This window comes from Heterocephalus glaber, unplaced genomic scaffold, assembly GCF_053883595.1.
Source record: "Heterocephalus glaber isolate CG9 unplaced genomic scaffold, H.glaber_assembly_v1.0 deba00001538, whole genome shotgun sequence".
In the NCBI taxonomy this organism is placed as follows: domain Eukaryota; kingdom Metazoa; phylum Chordata; class Mammalia; order Rodentia; family Bathyergidae; genus Heterocephalus; species Heterocephalus glaber.
In genome coordinates, this window is record NW_028258333.1 from 40,451,428 (window position 1) to 40,470,858 (window position 19,431).

A 19,431-nucleotide genomic window follows, 5' to 3' on the forward strand; every position below is an offset into this window, starting at 1 on the left:
ACATTTTGGAATTTAAAATATAGAGAACTGTTACTGTTCTCAGTCATGGTTGTTTTTTAGTAGTTGAATTCCTGTAGAATATTAACAGAAAAAGAGCCACAAATAATATTTTAACATGACAATTATGATGACTTTACCTTTGTAACACATTTAAATGTCCATCTTGATATAAAATAGCCATTGTTAAACATACTCATTTTTTAAAAACACCAAAAGTTTTTATCTAAATTATTTTTTAAAAAAATAAATAAATTATCTTTTGATAGGATACCATCTAAAAGTATCTCAGCCCATGTATGTATCTGTTGTTATAAATAGCTGGAGTGTACAAAAAGGCAAATACCTGAATCAAAAGGAGGTTATTATCATAAACAAATATTAGAAAACCTGTACAGTCAGAAAGTACAAATACATTTAGTACACTACAAAAAATAAAACCTTGTTATTGTTGTTTTTTACAGGATATTTAGTCCTTTGAAAATGACCAGTGTAAGCACACCATAATAACATATTTAGAATTTATCCCTTTGATGACAATTGATATAAACAGTATAATAATATATTTAAGTAATATTTATTGATATAAGTCTTTTATAAGGCTATGAAAACTATTGGGTCAGTCTGTTGTAAGATGAAAACTGTTGAGGTCCCCCTAGTGAACAAAGACTGGAAAATATTTCCATGTGGCTGCTCCTTTATTCACCAAGGGGAGCATGCCTTGAACTTAATAACCTTTATCTATAAACAAAACAGCTGTACGATTGGACAAAAAACAAAGATATAAGACAATTTCTAAAACTAGAGTGCACTCAAATATATTTAGCCCAATGGAATTATAATCTGTTTATAATTTTAGGTTTATAATTATAAATAAGACTATTTAAAACTTTTTGTAAGTCAATTAACAGAGATCTCTTGTAGAATTAAAATCAGAAGGAATGAAACCTCTATTCCTGTAAACCTTTTACAACAAACTTGAAAACAACAAGTAAACATATATATTTCCTTTATAAATCACTTCCGCACACCTTCTTGACGTACCTAGGCCTTTTGGTCTTGTCCTGCTAACAAGACAAACATATAAAATCCTTTTATATCAAAAATATATCTTTTAAAATATTTTGTCTCTGACTCACTATAAACATTTTATACTTTTGTCAGTCATTATCTCATCCCTAGTGGTCTTTGTTAAGTAAATAAAGTTCCAATTCCTGTTTAATGGTTAGACACAGGTGGTTTCTGTCACTGATTACAGCCCTAAACACATGACAGTTAAAGCACGTATATCACAAGTTTGTTCAAGGATTCCCACTTTGTTCTTTAGAGCTAGGATGTTATCTATAGTGCAGCTACAAATCAAAGAAGCTATATAACCTTCACTTTAAACAGCAGAAGCAATGGGCTAAGGCAAGTTTTTAAAGGGATACACTACCTAGTTTGCTTCCACAACTACTTTAATAGCTAATCTATTTAAACTTTAAAACTTTTTCCTATCAACAGAGTTATAAAATGGGGGAGGTATGAGCAGTGAGTGATCGGCTCAGGCTAGGAGTACTTGAGGGGAGCAGGTTTGACAGAGGGAGGGTTAAGAGCATAGGTAGAAAAGGCTTGTATGTAGGGGATTTCTGACCATTTCCCATTGCGTTGACAGAAGTTGCGTAAATCACACAGTATGTTAAAATTGAAAGTGCCATTTTTGGGCCATGGAAACCCATTATCTAATTTATACTGAGGCCAAACCTGATTACAATACAAAACAAGTCTTTTTGGCTTAAAGTCTTGTCCCAACAATTCGAGGGGGTTGAGTTGTGCCAGAAGGCAGCCTTAAGGCGTTGAGGGGCGGGGTTTGGATTGTTGAGCCCCCTGATTAGAGCGGGTGAGGAGGAGGCAGCCTCTGGGGAGAAAGACAAAGGGGAGAAACATCCTTATCTCCTTTGACAATCTCCGAGTGAGTCTCCCAAAGGGAGAGAACCAGAGGAGGCGGGCCGATGGGACTTCTCCCAGGGGGACGGTCCTGGGCCCAGAGGCTGTGGGGGTTTCTCAGGGGCCCAGAGGCCGTGGGAGTTTCTCTGGCCAAGTGCTTGGATTTCTGAGAAGTCCCTGAGGGAGAGAGAATGAGACAGAGAACCCGACGAGAGGGAGGCTGAACTCCCTACTCACCCAGACATTGGTGACCGGTGTGGATGTGTAGTGTCAGCAATGGCAAAGGTAGAAAGCCCCAGAGGGTCCTGGCAATGGCAGATAGGTCTGTTGGAGATGGCCAAAAGGTCAATCAACCCCGTCCTGCAGGGGATCGTCCATTAATGGACCATCTACCATCCGAGTCATGGCACCAGAAATGTCAGGTAAAAGGACCGAAGACTAAGACCAGACCAGGTCACAACAAGCCTTTATTAGGGGTATAGATCTGCTGGGCTGTCTCTGAACAAAGGAGAGACAAAAGCAATATGGCCAGGGCAGGGAGAGTCTTTTATAGAGACTAGGGTGGGGTTTGTAGGGGCAGAGGTGGGGTTGGTAGGGGCAGAGGTGGGGTTGAGTGAGGTAGTGACTAGGGAATGGAGGAGCCCATGATCCCATGATGTCACTAGATGGTAGGAGGTGAGCGAATATTACTTTCTAGGCGGGAACAGGGGCATACTGGGAAGAAGGGTTTATTCTTTGGTGGGAGCAACCATCTTGGCATGATGTCACACAGGGGAGGGGGCAAGGCATGATAGGAAGAGGGCAACTACTACACATAATAGCTGCTGAGGTGGTGGGAGACCTATCACAAACCACTGAAGAAATAAAGCTAAGTATATTAACATGCAGTAAGAGAAAAAGACCCTCTGGTAGCATTTTAACCATTATCAAAAGATAGATATCAGAAGTAGCTATTTATAGGCTCTGTGGTCTGAGCTCAAGTGGTTTAATGATGGGTCTTTCAATGCAAGAATTTAGTTGAAATTTGGCACAATTTATGGTATTTCAGTTTAGACATGGTGGACACAGTAAAGAGAGGGTCTACAAGCAAATTTGGTAGGCAGTTTCATAGATAAGCTGTTTGACCTGACAAGCAATCTGTTGTATTGTAGGGAACAGGGGAAGGGGACATTACCAGAACCTCTGCAGTAAGTCCTAGTCTCCTGCAAGCCACGGCAGCACATGGCGAATTACAGGAAAGGTAGACAAATGAGAAGAAGCTGAGCTTTGGGTCTGATCAGTGCTGCTCTGGGCAGCAAAGACAAAGACCCCCTAGCTTGCAGCACTTTTTATTCAGTAAATGGGGAAACAAATGTAACACGTGAAATGCAAAGTTTAGTACTTCACATTGGGATAGACAAGGTGTAACAAAAGGCTGGGGGGCAGTGGAAATCTAAGAACAATAAGGAACTAGGCAGATGAAGATTTGGTTCCTCCCTGACGGTCTCCCGCAGGTGTGGTCTTGTCCTGGAGATTACAGCATTGCAGGATCACTGAGGTCTCAGTTGTGACCCAAGGCCAAAATGCAATTATGCCTGGAATGTCATAGCTGGCCTGTAGGCAGGAGAACTAGGCCTACTCAAATGATTTTTCCCTAAAATTATGTAACATCGCTCCCAAAATTGTATGAAAGAGGCTATTTGTTCAAATGAGCAATCAATCTATTGTCTGAACAAATTTAAGACACTTTCTGAGGAAAAATTAGTTATATATGCCTATAGTCTTCCTGTGCAAGAATGTTCTGGAAGAAAGTGTAAAGTCATGGGGACACAGGTGGATTCAGTTTCCATACTGATTGCTAAACCAGCTATGAGGATATGGGTGGCCTTAGTTCTCAGATTGAAAACTGATCTGCTGAAGAGGAAAGCCTATGGGACTGGAAATGATGAGACTAGGTTTGTTCTGGTTGTGATCTGATGGTCAAACTAGCTAGATGACCTGAACAGTGACACCTCCCTGAGTCTTATTGAACTTGAGAGCTAGCCTGATAGCACCTGGGAGAACCCAGAACAGAGGCCAGCCAGACTGGACAGGGTACAGCTCTTAACCTGGGGCTATGTCCCTGTACCTTTGTACAGCTGCTGGTTCGAGGGATGATAGTAGATTTGAGGACTCTCTTCCCTCTGTGTCAAAATAAGATTGCCCCTTTGGTAAGTAAGTTGCCACCATCAAATGTTGCTCTCTGCATCCCCCCAGAGCAGTGGTGGTGAACATATGACACATGTGCCACAGCAGGCTATTTGTATCACTGAAAGTTCTAAAAGGTTCACCATCACTCCCATAGAGTCATTTGTTGAAATCTTAACCCACAAGGAAATACTATTAGGAGATTGTGTCTTTGGAAAGGTGATGAGATGGTGTGGATGGAGTACTACTGATTGAGCTTGTGCCCTTATAAAAGAGACTGCAGAGAGCTAATTAGCCCCTTTAACCATGACAGAAATGGACCTCGCCAGACACTAAATCTGCCATTGCTTTGATCTTGGACTTTCCCACCTCCAGGACTGTGTGAGAGATAAATGTTTATTGTTTATAAATCTCATCTAACCTCTCCAGTTTACAGTATTTTTGTTATAGTGACCAAACATTCTATGACATGGAATAACACATCTTTTCACAGGCTGCACCACTATACACATAGAAATAGGATTAGCAATGAGAACAAATTTCACTGGTTTTTCCACTAGCTAGTCAAGCCCCTACCTTTCTTTGGAGAGGGGAACCTCTGCAAGGGCTTCCTGTATATGTGCACGTAAACAAGGCAGGGCCACTGCCACTCTTGCTCCTCTTCTCTGTCAAAGGTGCTGCTCTCATAGGATTTCTGTTGGAAATTCCTTCCCAGAAGGGCTGAGAGTTGCTGCCTAGTGTCTAAGCATCTCCAATCTGAGAAAGATACCTACAGGGAATGAGAACTACCTTGAAGTCTCTGCCCCAGGGAGAATGGCTCTCTGCAATTTTTAGGTACAATCTGTTCAGTGATCCCTATATAATATCTCTTAGTTCTTATATATTAAAGTTTACTCAAACAGCACCTTCAATTGCTATACCACTTGGAGCTATCTGACAATACAATTTGGCTGGATATTGCAAGGCCTACTGAGGCATGAACTGAGACTAAAGATAAATGCCAGCATCATAAAATAAACTTCATGGGATTCAAGACTAAATATGAAATTTTATTTTAAAGTCATGATTAGGGCCAGGGGTTTAGCTCAGTGGCTCTGTGCTTGCTTCCCAAGCTCAAGGTACATAGTTCAATCTCTGGTACCAAAAAAGAAAAAAAAAAAGGGATGATTATGCTATGACTCCACTTATATAAATTTCTCAAAAGAAAAAAGGAATGGAGATGATCACTATACCAGGTGTCACAGGTTGGGGGAGGGATGATTATAAAATAGTCAGCAGGGAGATAGTTCTTTTAAGGAGGTAGAACTGATCTGTATGATAATTTGACTGTATGATAATTTTAAAAATAAGTGAATGGTGTAAGCTTATATTTTTAATAGTGTAAAATTTTAAAAGCTGAATATGATAGTGTGAGAACACCTACAACACAGGATTGTCACCATCAAAATGTTTTTGAAACTAAAGCATAACTGGCTTGTAAATGGTAGTGTTAGAAATTTAGCCAGTCATTTTGGGGAAAATACAGCCAAATAAAAATTTTTAAAGTCTTTTTATAGTATGTTTTCTAGAAGAAATTTTACATCAACTTAATAGGATAAATTAAAAACCTTAAGCTTCAACTCTTAAAGATGTTTGAGAGTTTGTAGAAATTGATTTGATAAGGTTTACATTTGAATACTTTAATGGAAGTAAATACTTAAAATTTATCACAATACCATTCTTTATGGTTATTTTGTAAAGCATATCCTATCAATTCTATAAAAATTAGAATTATGATATAATCTCATCTTCTTACATTAACATACTTTTTATTGACTCACTATATTACATTATTCTATATTAGTTATCTAATCTCTTTAATTTCTATTTTCAGTACATCTCCTAGAGTTTATTACTTGAATATTCCTCTAATCATTTCTTTACATAAATTAACAACTTTCACAAACATTGAAATATTTTATTTTTGTAGCAATGTATTTATATTTATTTACCAGCTGGCTGCTAGGATATCAATATGTAAGTCACCTAAGAAGAGTTTCTAAGTTATAGTTAGAAGACTACCTATATTTGAAAGTACAGAGATACTAATGACATCTTTAATATCATGCCTTGTTTATGTATCTGATGTTGTTACTCTGATTGGTTATGTAATCACATGTCACACAGATGCTAGAAATAATGTTCAAGTGGGCTTTCTGAGAGCTAAAGCAGAAGAGCAGATTATGGCCAAAGACCTGAGCCAAAACCAAAGTCTGGTGCTTTCCTTCTTAGAAACTTTTCTAGCAACAACATAGACACAAACGAATATGAGTTTGAGAAAAATATGTTCCAAAAGCTCCTATGTTCAGAGGTGGGGTTTTGGGAAGGTGATTAGATTACGGGGTGTAAATCAATGAATTTGTTGTGATAACTGAATGTGCCATTAGGAGGTAGGGCTGGTTAGAAGGGTCTACATATTCTTGTCCCTGAACCCTTTCCTTTCTTTCTGATACTCTTTTCCTTACTCTCTGTTTCTTGGCCGCCATGAGGTGAGCTGCTTTTCTTTGCCCCGCCCTTCTGCTGAAATGTTTCTGCCTTAGAGCTGGTCAACCATGGACGGAAGCCTCTGAAACCATGAGCCAAAAAACAAAACAAAACATCTGTTTCTCCTTTAAGTTGTGTATTTCAAGTATTTTGTCTCAATGATGAAAGTTTGACTAACACATTGTGAGACTGGGGAGAGCTATTTAGCAACAAAAGATAGATGCTGTATTCAAAACATGGAGTGGGGAGAGAGTGGAGAGAAACTAGGTGAGAAAAGAAATTGAGATATATTATGTACATGTACCAGCTCCAAAAAGGAATGTAAACATCATATACTACAAGCATGTACTAAGGAAATGATCTGAAAAAAAAACACAAACTTTTTGCTCTGACTCTGGTTCAACAACTGAATCACATATGGTCAGTTCTAAGTCCTCATTCATTGACTTACAGGCCACACTTAAGACTCACAAATCCCTGTCATCTTGCTCTACATACAGACACAACTTATTTTTGAGTACTTGCTATATAACAGGTACTATGTATACTAAGTAAATTTTATAGAGCTTACATGTATATGTGTGTATATGTATATATGTATATATTTTTTTTCTATTCACAAAAAAATAGCCATAAAGGATTTTCTTTACAGACACAAATCTAGAAAGAGGAAAGGGTATGGAAAAGGAGATGGCAAAATAACATTTTAGAACCTGGCAGGAGAAAGATAAGTGGTTACTAACTTGTGAGCAGAGTTAGAAATGTGATTCAGAGTAAAGGAAGTCCATTAATATTCTGATTTACTCTACAGAATCTCACAAAGGTTCAGAAACTGGGTAATCCAGGGACCTGTTGAAATAGGGGTAGTAGTTTGTTCCAAAAGCAGAAGGATCAGTTGAAAATCTATATAGGAAGCAGTTAAAATCTCCTCATCTCCCTCTCCCTCCCTCCCTCCCTCATGAGTAAAGATGATTACTCTTTACTCATGCTGGTTCTAAAGCTTACCCTGTAGGGAGGGTGATCCAAAGGGATTCTGGACTCACAGATGATGGTCATTCCTGAGAAAACTGGTTCCACAGTAAACGTGTATGAAAGTGAATGTGTATGAAAGTATATTATGCTGAACTGAGAGCTCTGACTCTCTCCCAGATGATTCTCAGATGGTAGAAATGCAGGAAAGGTATTGGAAAGATGAGAACTTGAAACATCAACAATCTCAAAGAAAAACACCTAAAGGTATCTACTTCTTTTAGACACACCCCTGTGAAATGGCCAAACAAGAATGCCTTTATGAAGCTCTCCATTCCACAAGACCTGCACATGATGCTGGCTTCCTAATGTCTAACTCCACTAAATGCACTGATCACCAAGAACCTCTAAAAACAGACAGACCAGATGAGTGTAGTGGTTGATGCCTGTGATCCTAGCACTTCAGAGGCTGAAGCAGGAGGATTACCATGAGTTCAGGGCCAGCTAAACTGGCTATTGTTGTAGTCAAGGTTTGCAAGGGAATAGATTTAATATAGGACACATAATTTATAAGATTATTCTGTAATATTCACCCAAAGTCAAATACAGAGAAGTGCAAGAGATCTGTCCACCCACTAGAGACCCAAAGATCATAGCTGAGGCCCTAGATCCCACAGCAATGTCCCCCACAAGTCCAGCTAAAGACCTAGAGCCCAGGCAATGTCCTCCACCAGTCTGGCCAGAGGCTGAGAGCCTACAGCAATGTCTCATGCCAGTCTATATCAAGGATCTGCACTGGAAAGGCCCAAAGGCCAGTGGTGGAAGCTGGAAAGTCTGGCCAGTGGGGTGAAGGATCTGTACCCCCAGGCTGAGGAATCTACACTGGAGTCAAGAAGTGATGCTCAAGGTAAAGACCAACGTCCCCTGAAAAGAATAGCAGCCATCCCTGGGAACAGTGAGGACCTGAGCTCCTCTGATAACAGCTAAGTTTATATCAGGAAAACCAACCACAAGGAGCTTCTCCAGGAAAATCAACAGCATACAATGTTCCCCTCCAGTTCTCCTTTTATACCGCTGGCAACAATTCTCAGGTGGGCCTTTCATGCCCAGAACCACGCTGACTCAGTTTTCAGCTGGGCATTCAAAGTTAATCATTGGTTATTCCATCATAGCTACATAGGGAGTTCAAGGCCAGCCTGAACTCTACATAGTGAGATCCTGTTTCCAAAAAGCAAAAGCAAAACAAAAAAACCCCATACAAACAGAAAAAGAAAAACATGATGAAGAAGAGCTATTCAGTGAGCAAAAGAAAATCCAAAAAACAAACTATAATGATTTTCAGATGTTTCACCCACAAAACAGATAGTCATGTAAGAATTTCAAGTTTTAAACCTTGTATTCATATTACTTTTACAATATATTTTTTAAAAATCAATAAATTAGCTATCTGAAGTAGAACTAACAAAGAAAATTGGAGCTCAGCTTAATTGAAAAATTTGTGCAAGGTGACACTGTAAGGTCAGACTGAGGCACGATTGAGACCACTGAGGCAGACAAAGTCTAAGCAACATGTAATGAGTTTATTGCCATCTGGGTGCAGATGGGCCAAGTGTGAGAAGGCTGTTGGCAGTGAGAGGAGGGTGCTCATGGCTGAAATGGGGCATTTTAGGTAGGGGAGGGGGCACTGGTCAAGAGAGTAGAAAATTAAAATTTAGAGTCCCATGGGTGATGGATCTGGGGATGGCTGATAAACAGGGTGGTGATGAGACCAGCAGGGCCAGGGTGGCTGCTGGGTTTCTGTTATCTCTGTGCTCCTGTGGATGCGGGCTGCAGGTCTGCTCCGGCAGGGGTCCAACTTGGGGAACATGTCAGACCTATCTGACACATTACAAGTGCATTTCACTGCAGGCCCAGAGATTTCTGGGTTTTTCTTAGAGCTCAAGGGGCGCCATAGTAGTGGACCCTGGATGCTTAGAACAGTATCTTGAGGAAAAAGCTCTCAATTCCTCTCCCTTTGTCCTTTCTTGTTTATCACCACCCTTTATCCTACTATAGATCCTCCTTAACAACCATTTGAAGCTGGAATTGTACATTAAAGAACTTCAACTCTGTTTTTGTAGGTGAGAAATCAATCCTGTCAGCATGCTTTTTGAGTGCCACTGGTCAGTTGAATGAGAGGCCATAGAAATAATTTTTTTTCCCCTGGTCCCAAGGATTGAACTCAGGACCTTGAGCTCGTGAGAGAGGCAGGCATGGTGCCATTGAGCCACATCCCTGGCCATAGAGATAATTCTGAAGCAAACACTTGACCCTTATCCCACTAGACCTGAACCTAGAAGTTCTCTTGGGGTCTCCTCAGATAGAAGAAACACTTAGTTCTCAGAGTAAAGAAAAACAATTCCTATGGGTGAGGGTGCTAATTACCTTAGGAAAACAAGAGGGAGGGGTGGAATTATAAAATGCTCTTGGCAACTTTGTTCTCTCCTTTCTGGTGAATAGGCCTAAGGCTGTTTAGGGAAACCAAGACTCAACAATGAGACCAGTCCTACTGCAAAGGTGAGTCTATGCTTTGAAGCTAGCTGTGTGTCAGCATGCGTGTAAATTTTAGAAAAATAGAAAGTTTCACTGACCCCAAAAGTTCTCTTCTTTCTCTTATTATAAGGTCTAGGCATGACAAACACTAGTAAATTCTAATAAGCCATTGTTGCAATTGTCACAATCTTCAGTTAAAAAAACTGATCATCATGAGAAACCATGCATGAGTGCTGAACACATTTGATCATTGTCTTCAAGAAAAGAGCCAAGTCTGGCTGCAGCAGAATGGCCTCTGCAAAGCATTTGAGAATAGTCAAGAGTACAAGGAATGAACTGAGAGTATTTTCTGTGTCTGCCCTTATTCATTTGGCTTTGGATATGGGGACTAAATGTTTTAAACACACACATACATGTTTCTGTGTATATGTCAGAGGTTTAGTCGAAGGTCAGCCAACATGTTTGGAATCCTTGCTCTGCTACTTGCTGAGGGCAGAGGTAGATTTATTGTCAACTTCTCTGCTCTTGTATATTTAATTTGTTAAGTGAGAAGGAGACTTATCTAGTAAGTGTGTAGTGAGATCTGATAATAATGTATGGAAAGTATTTTGTCCAAGATATAAGGCACTCAAATAGTAGTTATTAAAAGAAAAAGAAATTTACTAAAGAATGCCTTCCATGCTCAGAAATGACATAAAATAAAGAACTGAAGTAACGATCAAGTCAAATATCTTCCTCCCCAGGGATTTGGGACCCATTAGAGACAAACTGGCTTATATTCAAACATCAGATCTGCCATTGTTAATAGCTGACCTTCTCCCTGTCCGTTCATATGGCTTTCCATGAAATATTGGGCTGACGTGAAGTTGAAATGAGGAAGAAGTGGTGACCCAGTCTCAATGCTTACTATATTCCTTTCTGATTCCTTCCCCTTCTCATTCTTTTTCCAACCAAATTGAAAACTCTTGAAAAGAATCAAGTCTTATCTTCCGGGACACCCCATGTCCCATACAGGGTGTGGTGCTCGGTAGACTAGGCAGTTATGGTTCCATTGATTTGGAATTTGTCATTCTCTCTGCCTGCTTAAAATTCCTTCCCTCTCCACCCCACCAAGACGGGTGTGAGTTAGCTCAGCAAAAAATGTTTTCTAAAATTTCTCACTTTGCCTATTAAAACAACAAAGCACTCCTCAGCAGAACTTGCAGGTCCATCCCATTCCCTTCTTTTCTTTGTCACTGTAATTGTGTAACATTTGGGGTAGGGAACAAAACAATATAATAAAACAGCCATGGGAATGAGCTCTTACAAGAAAGGCAATTGGAGCTTTGAAGAATATGCCCAGGGTGACACATCTGAACAGGGAAGGAAGGGGCAGTGAAAACTCTGAAGGCAAATGCTTTGGGTTATTGACTCCCGGTACAGAGTCATTCTTGTTTTTTAATGTGATGGTGAACCAGCCCTGCCTCTGCTGATTATCTTCTTCAGTGTGTCTCCAGGCAGTGAGTGGAATTGAAAATTCATTCTCCCTTTCTCTTCCCCTTGTCCTTCTAGGATGCATGTTGGCAGTAAGGAAATTTGAAAACAAGGCAAAGTCCGATGTTCACAAACAGGAGCAAGCTACTTGTCCCCCAAAGCAGCCAACTTTCCCTGGGTGAGGAGTAGCCAGGAAGAATTCTTCTATATCCTAGGAGTTTGGGAATATCCTATTGTTCTCTTTTTTCCCTCGAGACACTAATCATCACTACAATTCACCTGAGAATTATTCTAATGATCCAGCAGAGGATTGACAAGGGAAAGGAAATATCTGAAATTTTTGCACAGATTTTGGGTGATTACATAAAAATTAGTGGCTAACAAATCTATTCAGCTCTAGATTAGACACAGTTACAGACACAGACATGCTTAAGATGTGTACCTATCTCTCAAGGAGTTTACAGTCCAGTTGTTAATTTTCAGCCAAACTTTCCAAGTAGTATTCTCATGTCTAGGTATTGCCTTGGTCTGTCTGATGTAGATAAACTGACATGCTATATCTTCTATTTTCAGAACAAGATGTAAAAGCAACAGGTTCTCAAAAGCCTGAAAATCACTTTACTGTCTGTGTTTTTCTCTGCTGGCAAATCTGAAGCTCCAAAGTTGAGCTATTTTATTAAACACTGCTCTATTATACTACCCTAAAATGGTAAGAGGGTCCCTATTCTGCTAATTAGGCCACCCCTTTGCAGTCCACTAATAGATTACAAAGCCACAGATTGGAGAATATTCTGAAGTTTTAGTGAAATTAAAGTTTATTCATTTGCTCTTCTAATATTATAATTCCTACATTTAAAATGAAAAAAGTAGAATTCAAAGACAAATGCACATGCATAATGTCATCCAACTAATTTGGAGCCAAAGCCCAGCCTTTGCACTATGCCACCTCCCACCCCAAACCCAACTCACTAGGCATGTTGGTAGAACAGATAGTGGGAATATAAGATTCTCTCAAGGGCAAATAGCAGAAGGTCCCACTAAAATGGCTTAAATAATCTTAGATCCTGAGTTTAGAGGTATGCCCAGATTATGTACTTTCACAGGTCAAACACATTATCAAAGACTGAGGTTCTTTCTGGGTTTTTTGCTCTGATATTCTCAGTGTGTTGTCTATTTTCTTTTCTTTTTTTTGGTACCAGGGATCAAACTTGGGACCTTGCGCTTCTGAAGCAGGCAGTGGAAACACTGACAAAAATCCCAGCCCAATTTTCAAGTAGTTCTTTCCACTGGTTCAACAGCCATATCCTTAGGAAGGATTTCCCATGCCCAGAAGAGACTACTATATATGTCTTCCTCTCCCACCTCTTAAGAGTAAGGGATGATTTCCCAGAAGTTGCTCGTGTCTCCTTGTATTAGGTGGAAACCCCTTGTGTCTGTCCAGACCTAATCATTGGCAAGTATAGAGGACTTATAATACAAGGTGCTGGAGCCAGGCTGCATGTCTCAGAAATACTTGATCTCATAAGGCCTGGACAAAATCTGAACAACTGAGTAGACATCAAAAGTTCCTTTTATAATAGGTGTGTAAAAACTTCCTAGAAAGTGAAGAGTTTTCTCTTAAGCCTCCCATACCCCTTGTTTGGAGTTAAAGGCCTGGTTCCTCAACTTCTACTCTGCTTCCTGCTCTCTTCCAGCTGCCTTTGGCCCCTTTTCCATCTTAGCTCCTGCTTATGAATCTCTAAACCATTCTAGGCCAATTCACACCCTCCCTCACCCATTATGTACCATTCATCTCATTCATTCATTAATTTAGGCAGTTACTCAGTTACATTTTTCCTGTGTTATGAATACTCACTATAAGACAGACAGTAAATTGAGCTCTAGAGAAACAAGAGGACACGGACCCTATCTGTAACACCCAAAGCCCAATTTTTAATAGTGCAAACACACCTGGCATCTGTCATTCAGCATACACAGGATAGCATATGGGTCTCTAAGAAACGGAGCCTGAGGGAGGGATCAAGACAATAAGAGTTAATTTTGGAGGTGCAAGCTTTTAAGCAGAGTGAGAGAGAGAAAAAGATTAAGGCAAATTGAGGCAAGTGAAGTAAGGACAAGCGACGTGAAGCGATGTGTTGTCAGGTTTCTATACTGGCCACTGCTTTTCGTTGCAAGGGACATTGTATGTCATTCGGTAGATGCTTTTGCAGGCCTCAAAATGATGAGATTCAAAAGGAGACCATGCCTCAATGTGGTTGGGAGAAGAAAAATTATCTTCTGGTCTTTCCTATCTCTAGATCTCAATGGTCAGAGGAACTCCATGAGGAATTCTCCTTTGAATGTCTAGGTTGTTTCATTTGACCCCCTTGGCTGCCCTTTATGATGCCAGATCCCAAGCTCTGTATTGTGTGATTTCACCAATATGGAAGCAGAGGGTCCTTGGTTGTGTGGTTGAGTGAGAGAACTTAGTGGTGGTAATTGATTCCTGAGAAGGTGTTTGATTTTTGTTCATTGCATTTATGGGCTTCCAGAAAGAATATGGATTTCCTTCCAGTCTTATCTCTTCTTTATGACATTTTAATCTTCATACCTTTTAGCCTATGCTGGCTTGTGATGCTGTTCAACACTTGAGGGAAACTATCAATCCCAGATTTGTTCTACTGCCAAAGGGAGATGATGACTTCACTGTTGCTTTCTTGATTGATGAAAATTGGCTGAACAGATGACTATAGTGTTCCTCAGGGTGACCTTGGCTAGGTCACCTACTGCATTGCATGTAGTAACGTAACGTGTCTTTTCAGTTAAATACAACATACTGAAAGGGAATATTATTGACATCATTACCTTTGCTTTGTTTTTCAAAGCTAAAGAGGGGGAAAAAAATCCATGAGGTGTCACATAATAATCACTTGGGGCACTTAAGACCTAGACTTTAGGGCACATCTGCAGATTCTTATTTTGGAGATCTGGTCAGAGGCTTGATGATTTGTTTTTCTAATGTGATCCTAGTTGCTGCTGATGTCAGCATGAGAAGTGCTCTTGTTCGTGGGGAAAAATGATCAAGTAATATCTTGACTTAATTCCTTACATACCAGACAAAAAAGGAGTACAGTTGCTTTCAAATATCCCACGATATAGTGGGTAAGACAAAGTTAAAGAATTACAACATATTATGGGTTGGATCTTATATATCTCCCAAAAGCTCATGTGTAGAAGATTTGACCCCCAGGTGATGACACTTTAGAAAGGGCACCTAGTTGAAGAACATACTTCTTTCAGAGCATGCTCTTGAAGGGTGTAGTGGGACCCCGGCCCCTCCTCTCTCTCACTTTGCTTCCAGGCCACTATAGGGTAAACCTCCAGCATGTGCTTCTACCTTGATGATCTGCCTTGCCAAAGCCCTGAAGACAACGGGCATGTGACTAGGGACAAGACATTTCTACTTTACCTTGATTTCTCAGATATGTTATCACAGTGAAAAAAGCCAGTTTAGAGATAGTTACAAAATACTAATTGGAAAGCTTGTGCCTGTGTAGAGACATAAGCCATTTCTAAGCAGAGATGATGGAATTCATGTTGTAAAAGGACCACTTAGCTGAGGCACAAGGATATCTACTCAGGCTTGATGAAGTTGAGGGTGATACAGTGCGATTAGACCTTTTAGGACCCTGTGTACTATGTTAAGGACCAAGAACTTGATCCTGTGGGGAACAGGAAGTATCTTTACTGTTTTTGGGAACTGTGGCAGCAGTGGGCCAATCCTTCTTTTTATTTTGTTGGTAATTTTTTTTGTTGTTGTACATGAAGTTTGCATTCATCCAGATACATATACTTAACAGATCTTGATTCTTTTTATTCCCTTCTCCCTCTCCACCTACTTCCCTCCATCTCTAGATTCCCTTTCTCCATTTTCATTATAATTTTTTTTGTAGTTCATGTTTGTGACATATAATGAAAATTCATTCAGGGTATTTGGAACATGTACCTGATGCATCTTAAACCTTTTTTTTTTTTTTTGTCTGCGCTCCCCTTCAGTCTCAGATCATTTCCCATTGGCAAAAGATCTATCTCCCTGATTAGTTTTACTGATCTTTCATTTTGCTATTTATTTATACTTTGCATTACTCAAATGAGAGAAACCATATGATACTTAAGCTTGTGTGTCTGATTTATTTCACTTAACATTGTGTTTTAAGGTGTTTCCATTTTCCTACGAATACCTCAAATTTATCCTCCTTTACAGTCAATTAGTATTCCATTATCTATATATACCACATTTTTTTTAATCCATTCATTTGTTGATGGACATATAGGCTCCTTTCAGGAATTACCTATTATGAATCATGCTGCTTTAAACATGGCTATCCATGCATTATTGTAACATGTCTTTAGCTCTTATGGGAAGAATACTTAGAAGGGAGAATAGAAATTCAAACAGAATTTCTATTTTTAGTTTGAGAAATCTCCATACTGATTTCCATAATGGTTGTACTAATTTATATTCCCATCAACAATGTAGAAGTGTTCCATTTTCACTGTAGCCTTGCCAGCATTTATTTGATTTCTTGATGATCACTATTCTTTCTGGTGTAAGATAAAATCTTAGTGTTTTAATTTGCAGTTTTCTAATGACCAGAGATGTTGAACATGCTTTTGTATGCTTACTGGCCATTTGTACTTCTGAGAAGTCTCTATTCTTTTCATTTGAGGGCCCACCTTTCTACACTTCCTCCCATTTCTCCTTAGTTTGTTTCACCCTTGCTTGTTTAATTTTCCTAGTCTATCCATTAGGTGTATGTCACTGATCACTGCAATTATTTTACAAATATGTTTTCAAAGATAGTCTTTGATTGCTATAGAATTCCATGTGATGTCAAATATGGCTTTTAAAAACTTGCCTGGATTGCAGTGACTGTTCGTGGCTTCCTTCCTCACCCCTTGACCTTGACTTCTGCTGGGGTGGAGAGGGACATTACACCTGTTTGACACGTTGTAGCAGAGGTGGAGTGGCCTGGATGTTTGTCTGTTTCTACCTAATGGCTGTAAAAGAACAGTGAGAAACAGAAACTGGCGCTAGGGAGAAAATGAGCAAAGTGTGTTGAGAAGCCCCAAGGTGAGAGACTGTTTGGTTCTCCAATTAACTCAGCTTGGTGGTAAAAGCGGTACCTTAGATGGGCTAGGACCTGAGTGAGAGTGTGTGCCACTGTATCCTTTAGTCGGCTTGCTGGCTCAAAATAAGGAGAATAGAAAAAGCAATTTTAAGATGATAGAGCTTTTCAGGGAACACATTTACAAGTTCAGATCCTAAAGCCATTTCTGCTAGGTCAAGATTTTAAAGTATCTAGTAAATGCCCTGGTGAATAGTTACAGTGGTGAAAGGGACTCCATCCTATGCTGGGTGCTGACCTAGCTCCATTTCCTGCATCACAGTCAGCAATGCCAGGAGTCCCACTAAAATCTGCCTTGCTGCATCTCATGACATTCCCACTGGTCAGAGGCACACAGCTATCTCATCTCTTTACTTTCTTGCCAGCTTGATTCTTTTTTTTCCCTTTATACTTTTATGCCAAGTCTTCTCACCATGGAGAACTCTGACCACACAGCAAGGCTACACAGGGGTAGGGTGGACAAGTTAAGTGAACATGAACTATTATCATCCAGCTTTAAATCATAAAATTATACCATTAGTAATGAATGGTCAAAGGAGATCAAAGGCATTTCCACAGTTTTATTCCTTGTTAGTGGTACAACACAAATAGGATCTAGAGATGGTGATATGAATTCTGCCAAACCTGTAGTTTGTAAATGATCAGTCTAGGAATTTAGCCTGTGAATAACTCAGCTATGCCAATTTATCTTCCTAGGCCTAATTTTTCTTCACTACAAAATAGCCAATACCACTTGGGGACCATACAAAGATATGCACACAGGGATATAGGAGAATGTGGCAAGGGTCAAATATAAGTTTTACTTCATAAAATTTTCAAGTGTTGTATATTGTAATTGAAACAGATGAAAGCTAGGAGAAGATGATCTTGGATAGAAGTGGAACAGAGACTTCAGTGGGAAAAGGCTCTTTCCTTCAATCCCCCTACAAGAAGTAAACAGAAGGGCCAGATAATTTCTACCTGGAGGCAATTTTTTCAATTTCTCTTATCTCAAAATGATGAGTGGACATTACTGGAGCTGAAAGTTGCCAGACAGATGTGTAAGGTTCACTGACTGAACTATTCCTGTATGATATGCCTGTATCTCTGTTTTCCACATTTCAAGTAATAACTGAGAATTTTACAGAATGAAGAGGCAGACAGAAGTCACAACTAGTCATTCTTTAAAAGCTTAATATTGAAGAGGAAGAAAGAAAGGAGGGGGTAGGGAGGGAATGAGAATGAATGAGGTTCAGAATATAGGAGGGAAAAAGAATATTACTAGAAACCAGGGCCTCTATGCATGCTAGGCCGCTGGACAAATGCTCTACCACTGAGCAAAATCTCTAACCCTTTATAGTAATCTAAATAGTTGTGTCTTTGTCCACCCAGGCTGCTATAATACTATAAGCTGGGCAATTTATGAATAACAGAAATTTATTTCTCACAGATCTGGAGGCTGGGGCTTCTAAGATCAAGGCTTGGCAGATTTGGCATCTGGTGAGGACCCATTTTGTGACTCACAGATGACACTTTCTACCTAAGTAATCCAATTATAGAAGGGACAGTCAAGCTCTCCTGGGCCTCTTCTATAAGGGCACTAATCTTATTTATAAGGGCAATGCCCTTATACCCTGAGCACCTTCCCAGAGGATCTACCTCCTAATAGCTAAGGGTTCAAATTTCAACATAGGAATTTTGAGGGGCACTTAAATACTCAAACCATAGCAAGATAGCAATAAGATATTGGCAGGGTGGGCTCTTTTTATGCAGTCTGATGGGCTTGTGGAAGTAGGACCCCCAAAGCAGGCTTTTCAGCTTCAGCACTTGTTTCTGGTAAACAGTGTATGTGGCAAGGAAATGAAGAGCTGGGGGACTGCAGGGATTCAGATGAGATCGGGCGCGTTCAAGGTGTTATGGCTGTAGGCTGCAGGGATTCAGTGCAGCTGAAACAACACAGCCTGCTGTCGGGTGCTCAGTGTGTACAGGGGAACTGTTACACTGCAGAAAGGGGATGTGGCCAAGACAACAGGGATGAAAATTCCCAAGAATAGGATAGGTGGGGGACAGAGATTCCAAATAAACTGATTTAAAGGAAATAAAGCAGTATTTCCTATACACCAAATTCACAGACTCATATTTATACCCAGTACAATGAGTTTGACATTTAGTAGTATTAGAAGTGAGAACTGTGGGGAAAACAGAACTGGGATCAGAAAGCAGAAAAAGCACAGGGACGATTCTATTGAAACAAGGGTTGGTGCTCTCTGGCTACAGGGAAGATGTTTCTTTGTTTTTTAAAATGTTTTGATGTGTGCCTGAGAAAATGTTTCCAGTCAAAAATCTAAACTTGGAGAAGCTCAACACATCCAGTTTAGTCTAAATCAACATGTGGTACACATAAGGAAAAAGAGTTGGTTCTTTTGTCCCATCATTTCACTTTGGGGTCATGATCCTTAAAGGGGACTTGAGTATTGGTTAAGAATTTCCTGAAAGGCACAAACTAGACACCTTTTGCTGTAGCATTTGTTCTTTACTGGTGTGGAAATAGATAATGAGACTAAGTTGGTCATTCTGTTTAATTACCTTATTCTGCTGGTTATAGTCTGAACATTATCTGGGGATTAAATTTATGCTTTTTCTTTCATTTAATGTGAAAAATGGACTGTTATTCATAAAAAACAAAATTCATGAGGAA

The 19,431-nt window shown here is 39.8% G+C and overlaps 1 long non-coding RNA gene across 2 annotated transcripts in view; it reads left to right on the forward strand.

Moving 5' to 3' along the window:
* LOC110350086 (uncharacterized) overlaps positions 1 to 13,987 on the forward strand; it is a 45,489-nt gene extending 31,502 nt beyond the window's left edge. For both annotated transcript variants that reach the window (XR_015442293.1, XR_015442292.1), the window contains 2 exons: positions 10,081 to 10,137; positions 11,665 to 13,987. This is a non-coding gene — a long non-coding RNA (uncharacterized LOC110350086). The remainder of the gene's footprint in view (positions 1 to 10,080; positions 10,138 to 11,664) is intronic.
* The last annotated feature ends 5,444 nt before the right edge of the window (positions 13,988 to 19,431 follow it).